Source organism: Neofelis nebulosa, chromosome 5 (genome assembly GCF_028018385.1).
Source record: "Neofelis nebulosa isolate mNeoNeb1 chromosome 5, mNeoNeb1.pri, whole genome shotgun sequence".
In the NCBI taxonomy this organism is placed as follows: domain Eukaryota; kingdom Metazoa; phylum Chordata; class Mammalia; order Carnivora; family Felidae; genus Neofelis; species Neofelis nebulosa.
The window spans coordinates 36,261,507-36,271,111 of record NC_080786.1 but is presented as its reverse complement, the minus strand read 5'-3'; positions in this window follow the sequence as shown (position 1 = coordinate 36,271,111).

Here is a 9,605-nt window from a genome sequence, read left to right as displayed (position 1 = left end):
GTTGAATGAACTCTATCTGAATGACTCATCTTCTCATTTATTTATTTATTATTTATTTATTTACTTTTAAACATTGATTTATTTTTGAGAGACAGAGAGAGGCAGAGCATGAGCAGGGGAGGGGGAGAGAGAGAGAGATACAGAATCCACAGCAGGCTCCAGGCTCTGAGCTGTTTGTTAGCACAGAGCCCGATGCAGGCCTCGAACTCACAAACTGCGATACCATGACCTGAGCTGAAGTCGGACGTTCAACCAGCTGAGCCACCCAGGCGCCCCTCATCTTCTCATTTATAACCAGGATGGAATATTTGTTTCTGGACTGGCTTTACTGCCTTACAGCAAGGCCTGTATGGATGTGTCTAGGAATTCTCTTTAGAATGGATGTATATGTATCACCTTTTGTTCTCAGCTTTGGAGCTTACATCAACCAATGGAAAAGTCCAATTAACTAGTCTCTTTCTACTGGATGATGCTATAGTTCCTCTCATACTAGCTCCTTTTGTTTTTCCCCCTTACACCTATCAGTGGACATCTTTCCATGCCAGCACATAAATGCTACTTTCACTCCTTTTAATGACCTTATAGTGTTTCCAAGTATAAAGATATATTTAAATAACCAAGCTCTTAAATGGTAGACATTTAGGTTGCTTTTACTTATTTATTTATTTTGTTATTTTGAACCTCTTTGCAAACAAGCCTCCTTGACGTGCATCTTTATATATTTGTTTTATTTCCATAGAATATATTGCTAAAAGCAGGATTGCTGGGTTAGCAATAAACTCCAGAAAAAGGTCTTTTAGTTTTGTGTGGAGAAATTAAAACTCAACACAACATGTTCATATAACATTTCTTTACAACTGCTATTGCCGGAAGCATTATTATTCTTTAGAATATTTTCAGACTGGCAATTCTGATGGGAAAATGGAAAATCCCAATGATAAATCTGAGAAGAGTTAAGGAGATAAAGGCAAGAGAGACATCTCAGTTGTCCCTTTTCCTTTCTCTTAATTTTGCTGTGCACACACTGACCAACAGTGACAGATTGAAAAGATGTCTTAAGGCCAAAGGTGAGACCAGTCATTGGAGTTTCTGGGATTCACATTCTTTGCAATAGTAGCATTTGGTGTCTTTCTTCAGAGGCAAATTAACATGCTGAGTGCAGGGGGTGACAAGGATGAGCATTCAAATAATAAATAGCCTCTTAATAGGGTGGGCAAGCTATAGACTGTGGTTGCATCAGAGTCCCTGAATTCATCATATGCACACCATTATATTTAATAGTAGCAAAAGGTAATGCCCCAGCATTCGTTTTGCTCTTTGTATTTGAATAATACTATTACATTGTAATAACTTTAAAATGTTTTAAATAAACTTCTTTCCTGATTATCAAAGAAATATATTCTTTTTCAAAAGTAGAGGGAAAGCACGGAGGTGTAGAAACATATTTACCTCATAATCCTACCACCTAGAAGCTTATAGAACAAATGTTGGTGTTTTGACTCTGACTTAGACAAATGTTATTGCTGAGTCTGTAATAATGGAGTATCATCCCCTGGTGGAGCCTTCCTGAATTGCAGGTTATACAGGTGACCAATCATTTCAAAGGAAGAAATGAAGGAAAGGGAATGATAGATTTGTTCAACTTTATTTCAAGACAAAAGCCTTTGGATATTAAGTAAGAGGAAGAGGGGTGGGGGAGGAGGGAAGAAGCATAGGCTTGGGATCAGAGGAAGAACACAGATGTGATGGAGGGGCTTTGAAAGAGTTTTATTCATTCACCTCTCTTGCCGTAAGGCATCTGTACTTGTTACAGTTGTAAAAACATGTTTTCATCAGCTAAAGCATAGTAGGTGGAAGACAGTTTAAACCTGCTATTTTGATTGAGTAGCAGTTGGGAGCAAAGTGGAACATAGGCTTCTTGAATTTGAGAATCAGGCAAAACTACTCTTTTTATCTAACTTTAGTTTCTGTGACTTTAAGAGAGCAATATAGAAGAAAAAACAAAGACAAACAACTCAACCTAAACCTTCTCTTTGTGTGTGAGAGGCTAGATGTGGAGAACTGGCCAAGTGGCTCTGAGCAGACACCGTGACCCAGGGACCCTGGAAATGGGGTTTATTTGCAGAAGCTAAATAAAAGGGCCCTTGGTTGTAGCATGATTCACTTCTGTTTAAACTGTGCTGGAAAAGATTTCTACTTTAATCATATTAGTTGGCACAGCAGGCCAACCGTGCAGGCATTGCCTAGGCAACCTTCTGTCATGGATGCTGACATGGACTGGGGGCTGGGGAAGGGCAGTTGGACCACAACAGGGATTTCTGACCTTGTCAAGTTTGAGGGTCTTCATAAATGGCAAAATATTTCTGGTATCTCCACAGGTTGGTGCTTGTGCTTGTAGTAACTCTTTGTTCATTGCCGCAGCAGCTTCCCACATTTGAAAAACGCAAGCAAGTTCATGCATGGGATAGGCGCTGCTATTTTTCACAGGCTGCAAACAGTGCTTGGTGTACATGCTGATGCCTGGAGCTCCTTGTTTGCTTGGTGGCCCAATGCTGGGCCTCTCTGGGCCAGGAGATCTCTGTGTGCCGTTCATGGCAGATGAACGACAGATCGCCCAGCACTGCTCTGGGAAAGTGCAGAGTCCATCTCACTTTTATCTCGGTGCAAAATAAATCAGATCAGAGATAGGCTAGGTCTCCAGATGTGGGGCCTCAGAACTTGTGGCCCTGGACTCCTGCAGGGTGAGGCGTGGACATGGAATTTGGGGCTTGTTAATTTTTTTTTCTTTTTAAAATATTTAGAATTTGGGGCTTCTTGAGTTCACTGAAATCCTGTGCAAAATCTCGTGTATTTGTGCTTTCATTAGGGTCTGTCATTTCTGCAGATTCTCAAAAGGAGCCCAGTAATTTGGAAAAAGTTAGAACTGCTCTGCTTTAAAAGAGGCAGGCTGCATCAAGACACAGTTGAATGGAATAATGGCAATCGTGTGGATTATCACTGCAATTATAGCAACAAATCTCAATTGCTGAGCATTTGTCACAGGCCAGGCACTATGCTTGAGACTGTAGGGATATATTATCATTTTACACCCCTGTAGTCTTCATGACTATCCTTCCCAGTGGGAGTTCATATCCTCTTTTACAGAGTGAAGTCCTGGGGCCCAGAGAGTGTAAATACCTGGACAGAGTCATATAGGAACAGAGTGGTAGAGAAGGGACATGGGCCCAGGTCTGGTTTCCTTGATGCTGGTGCTCTCTTGGGGTATCACCTTGGGAAGGTGACAGTTGCTCAAAGGAGGTGTCCTCCTGGTGATGCTGCAAATGCATCAGGGACTTCACTTTCCCTTCCTGGCTGTTCCTGGAGAGCTGGGGCCAGGGGGAAGACCTTGTTTTCATAGTTAGAGCTGATCCACTGAGAAAACCCAGTATTCACAGGTGAGGCCTGAGGTGAGGTCCCTCCAACCTGACAGGTAGAGTCTTGCCTTTAAACCTACAGAGGTTCTGGGCTGGTGCAGAGAGAAGCTTATGTAGTTCTCTAAACTATAGCCATTCACTTTTAACTGCATAAGACCTGCAGCTTTTTTTTTTTTTTTTTTTTTTTTTTTAACTGGGAAACAAACAATTTAGTTAGGGACACTGAGTGTCCGGCACTTGGATATCAGTGGCCTTTCTGTTACTATTCTTTGTGCGGAGATGGGCCCCAAAAGCCTCTACTGACATGAGGCAACCATGCAAGGGAAGGGGCTGTCTGGACCTTGTCACAGGATCTTGCTGGGTGTCCCTCAGCCTAGGCGAGCACTTGGGTCTCTCTTCCAGTGTCTTTACCCTGTGCCACCCGGCAAACTCCATGCACCCTCTGTGCTGCCACATGTTGCTTCCCCTAGGAGACTTCCTTGACTAGCTGGAGCATCTTGGGCCCTCCTGGTCCCGCTGTGACCCACCGTGCCCTGAATGCTGTGCCCCTTTCCACATGGTTTCCATCCTGAGGGTGGGGCACTGTCTCCCTTATCTTAGTGTCCCCAGCACTTAGCAAGTACTTAGTAAGATGCTGCTAAAGAAGGTACAGACAAGCCCCAATCTGGTACTTACAAAAGGTGAAGGGAAGGCATATTGTTAGTGGCAGAACCCCTACTCCAATTAGCTTAAGACACAAGAGAGGATTCAAGAAGGCAAGGGTGCATCCTGATCCTGATCCAGACCCCAGATCGCCAACCCCCACCCCCACCACCTCTCACCTCAGCTTCTCTCGTGTTTCAGCCTCATCCTCAGACAAGCTCTCTGTGAGACAGGGCACAGAGGGAAGGTACAGTGGGACCATCACCCATCACAGCCTCCAGGACAGGGGCTGCATTCTACCTCAACCTCTCTGTGCCACTTAGAAATTGTGTGACCCCGGGCAAATTACTTGACCCCTCTGGGCCTCATTTTCATCAGTGAAGTGGCGATCCTAATAGTGCCTACCTCAGAGGGCTTTTGTGCGAACTACATAGCCAGTACAGGTGACATGCTTTGTACAGTGCCTGTAATGTTGTCATAAATGTTAGCCATTACTACTATAATTACTATTCATTTCCAACCCAACAACCTATGTATGCTTCTCATTAGCGATAGGATAAACTCAAAATCTATTTTTCATTGACTCCTATAATGTGCCTCAAATCCTATCTAGGCTTATCACTTTTGAAGAGGAAAAACATGCTCTTGTGTATTTCTCCTTCTCTCTCACACTGCTGCCACGCTTCACTTCTGACACTTCTGATGCCACATGTGTGGGGCAGTTCTCACACCAAGTGATTCTCTGTGACATCAGCTGGTGTCCTGTCACTTGCTTCAATTCTGACGTGATCAACCTGGAATCAGCATCAGATCCCACAGTCTTAAGGGCTCAGTCCCACAAGACCGCCCCACTTCAGACACCACTCACACATCCCAGGTCACATGTACTCTGACCTACTGGCTATAAATCAGGGTTCCTACAACTCCTCCTTGGGTTCAGTCATTTGCTAGAATAGCTCACAGGACTCAGGAAAATACTTATACTTACCAGTTTATGATATAATAAAGGATATGATAAAAGATACAGAAGAATAGCCAGGTGAAGAGGTATACAGGGCAAGGTCTGGGAAGGTCCTAAGCATAGGAACTTCTGGTTCTATGGAGTTGGCGTGTGCCACCCTTCCAGCATGCGGATGTGTCTAGCAACCCAGAAGCTCCTTGAGCTATTGGGATTTTTATGGGGGCTTCACCATATAGGCATGATCAGTTATTAACTCTGGAGAATGAGGGGTGGGACTGAATTCCAAACTTTGAATCATAGCTTGGTCTTTCTGGTGGTCAGCCCCCAACCAGGAGCCCACTGAACTCTCTCATTAGAACAAAAGACACTCCTATCACCCAGCATATTCCAAGAGATTTAGGAGCCCTATGTCAGGAACCAGGGTCCAAGACCAAATATTAGAACAAAAGGTGTTCCTAGTGCTCTTATTGCTTAGGAAACTATAGGGGTTTAGGAGCCCTGTGTCAGGAACCCGGGGCAGAGACGGATACATATTTCTTACTGTCTTGCGTTCATATATCTGACATGCTAGTCCAGCCTCTGCACCTTTATTCACACTGTTCCTCTACCTACTATGCCTACTTTTCATTCTCTGCTACTTCAATTCCCTTTAATCTTCATCACCCTAGGGACATCATGAAGGCCCCCACTCCTTCTGTGAAACCTGGCCTGGACACCAAAGTCCACATAGGGGTAGGACTTGATTTTCTCCCGCGGTTTCATGTGTGGAAACCCATGGAGGGCACAGCACACCTGTCTACTCCATGTGCCCACGGCCAGATGGGTGCAGCACTTGGTCATGTTTTCCTGAGTGAATTTGTTGTCTGCATCAGTGCTCAGAGAGAAACTTCCCACATCTCTCTTTATTAAGATGAAATACTCCTTTTATTCTTATTTTCTTGGAAGGAAACAAAATCAAAGAAATAAACCCTGAAACTGCTACAGTTTTATATAGAAAGCATTATTTCTGAGCTAAATGATTTTTTTCCTGAAGGAAAATTTAGAAATTGTGGCTCCTGGTGGAATTAAAGGAATGGAAATGAAGTCATGCATAGATTCACAGCATCTGAAGAACTCTGTTTTGGACCCTATTTTGCTCACTTCTACAACTTGGTATAAAAAATTCAAGCTTCTGGGCCCACTTCAGCTTTGCAGTAACACGTGTCCCTTGGGCTTTTCCCCAAATTGCATTTTTTCCTGGTTTCAGTCAATTATTTGCCTTGGACTGTATTAGTTTTTCTGAGAACCTCTACAAAACTGGATTCTTCTGGTCATTTGCTGGCTGGCAAAGAAACCCTTTGATGTCAAACCAGAATGTCCTCACGGATCATTTGGAGACCAGGGTGACCGAGGAAATGTCTCACCTTACCCCCTTCCTTCTTGTCACCTACCCTTCCTCCCTGGCCTACTTCCTGTAGCAGATATTGAAGTGTTCTCTCAGAACCATGTCTATTTGATCTTCTAGTCCTTCAGGCCTCAAGGCAAGTCCCTATTAGTTCAGGAAGTTTTCACTGACCTCAGATTGGATGATGTGGCTCAGAGGCAATGAATGTGGAATGTGCCTGTGTGTATGCACACACACACACACACACACACCTGTGTACACGTGTCCATACAAGTGTATGTGTGCATACTAGTGTGTGTGTGCATGAGCATATGTGTGTCCACACAGATATATGTATACAAGCATATGTGTGTATGTGTGTGTGTGCCTGTGTATGTTGATATATATGTACATATGTGCTTGTGTGTCTGAGTGTGTGTGTATGTGGCATAGCTGAGTATGTGGGGCTGGGTACTGATGATAGCTTATACTAGGAAGTCATGGCAGTAGGCAGAATTAGGGACACTTGTATGTAGGTGTTCTCCCAGCACGTTGCTAGTTGTATTATCTGTCTTTGTTTTCTGCATATACCTCCGTATTTACTTTGGGGTAGAGCAGGTGTTGAAATGATATCAGCAATTTAAATTATATCAACATTTCCCCACATACCCTGTTTCTTATTATTTCTCAAAACAAAAAGAGGGAAATACATACATGGCAAATTCAGAGTCTAACAACCCAAACCAGTGAGCGCTTTGTCTGTACCTATTAGGGGCCATTCCTTCTTGCTCTTCTGCAGGCCATCCTCATGGTAGCCTTTTCTTTGGCCTGTGTCTTTTCAGTGTCCCTTTCCTATCATCAGTCCTCCAGTCTGTTCAACTAGCCACTATGTTCAGTTTTCTCTGTTAAAAGGACTGGTGTGGTGTTTGTTTTCCAAGCTGAGCCCAACTGATAACAACACATAGCTGCTGCTCTTTGATTCACCAGTCCTTCAAGATCTTCACCCATTCAAGTCAGAACTGTGATATTCTCCAGAGCTTGTCCAGTTTCCGCTGCCTGGATCTGCCATCCGTTCAGTGCTTAATCCAGAATCTTGGGCACCATCCTTAATTCCTCTCTCCTGCTCACCTGCACCCACCCCATCCCCGCCCTTCCATTGGTAAGAAGGGGCTCTGATTCCACCTTGAATCTCCCCCAGCCCAGGTATCCATGCTTGTACTAACAGTCCTCTTGTCTTTTCTCTTGGCCCCTCACAACTCATTTCCTACCCAGAATCAAAAGTACTACTACTTTTGAAATATAAATAGGATGTTATATTGTGTAGCTTAATATCTTTCAGCAGCCTCCTGAGGCACATACCTTCTGTGATGACCCATAGATCCTGCCAAGGCCACTTTCCTGTCTTTTTTTCCTCCTTTCCTACACACCAGCTTCCCCAGCTGTGTTCCTGTTTCTTGAACATGCCAAGCTCTTTTCTGCCTTAGGACCTTGGCATCTACTACCTTCGATCTGGAATGCTTTTCTCCTCTGTTTGTCATATGGCTGGCTCTTCCCCATTCTTAAGGAAATAACTTTAAATTTACCTCCTGGGGAACCATTCACTGACATCCTTTGTTTTAACAGCGAGGGCTGCCATAACAAAGTGTCATAGACTGGGTGTCTTATAAACAATAGAAATGTATTTCTCATAGTTCTAGAGGCTAGAAGTCCAAGGTCAGGGTGCCAGCATGGTCAGGATCCAGGCAAGGCCCTCTTCTGGCTTGCAGACTGCTGGCTTCTTATATCCTTACATGGTAGAAAGACAGTGAGCTAGCTCTCTTATAAAGGGCACTAATCCTGTTCATGAAGGCTCTACCCTCACAACCTAATCGAGGCCCCACCTTGAAATATGATTACCTTGGGACTAGGGTTTCAACATATGAATTTGGAGGGGGGCACAAATACTTAGTCCACTGGACCCTCTTTAGAATTGGTACTTCCCAGGCTCCATACTCCTTTCCTTCGTAGTAATTGTCATTATTTCCAGTCATCAACATATCTATATCTTTATCTGTCCTCCCTCATTATAGTGTAAAATACATGGGGCAGGGACTGTGTCTGCTTAATTCACCACTGTATTCCCACGCCTTGCACCCAGGTCTCAGTACAGATGTGCCTAATGAATGAATAAATGTAGAGTGGCTATCAAAGGAAAAAAAGAAGAGAAAAGAAAAAAAGGAAAAAGAGGAGAGGTGTAAATAAATCACAGTTTACTTAGCTAGCAACTGTACAGCTACAAGCTGTTTTAGAATAGATGTGACCAGAATTATCTGTTCGTGTAGCCCTAAACTCTTCTCTGAGGAAAGACTAATAGGGATGTTGAAATAGGTAGATATACAGAGATTATGGCTCAACACAGTGGCATATACCTGTGAATTTCTTACTTATAAGTGGCATACATGTTTATGTATATATACTTCGGTGCATATACATCGTTTCATCTTATAAAACCTCTTCCTCTTACCAGCATTTTCCACTTTGTAATATGCTGTTACCTATATTGCTCATTTGAATCCAACCACAATCCTAGGAGTCAGGGAAAGGAGCATTATTCTCATTTTATTAAAGATCACTTGTAAAATCTCACATCAAACCCATCATTGTACAGACAAAGAAGCTGACACCCAGTGTGAGAGCGAGACTTCCTCATATGTTCCTCAAGTTCAGGAAGAGCTGGTGTTAAAACCAGATTCTTGCCTCCGTTTTTGTACCTCAGGAAGGGTCCTGGGAAGGGAGCCTCTGCATGACGTGTAAGGGATTCGATGCCATTTAGAAATCCTACCTTGCATTTGGTAGAATGGCTTGGCTACTGGTTAAGTGGACCTCTCAGAGAATCCAGCCAACTCTTGTGGTCACTGAAGGCAAGGCTATGTGTCCTCTAGAGAAGGAAGGTCTGGGTGCTGTGGCTTATCCAATTCTGGCTGTACTTGCTTTTCTGTGTGTAGGTGTGATCATTGTAATGCAATATTCATACCACTCTGTTTTTTTAAGTTTAATTTCATTTTAGTTTATCAGTAGTAAAATCCCTGCTGGCATGTCATTTAATTTGCTCCCTGTGCTAATGATGATTCTGAAGCCTTTTACAGAAATGATTATATGGTAATACCAAATCTGATGGTGGATTCAAGCCATCATTTACAGTAATAGGATCATAACGAAGCTCCCTGGGGAATTTCTTCTTGTAATA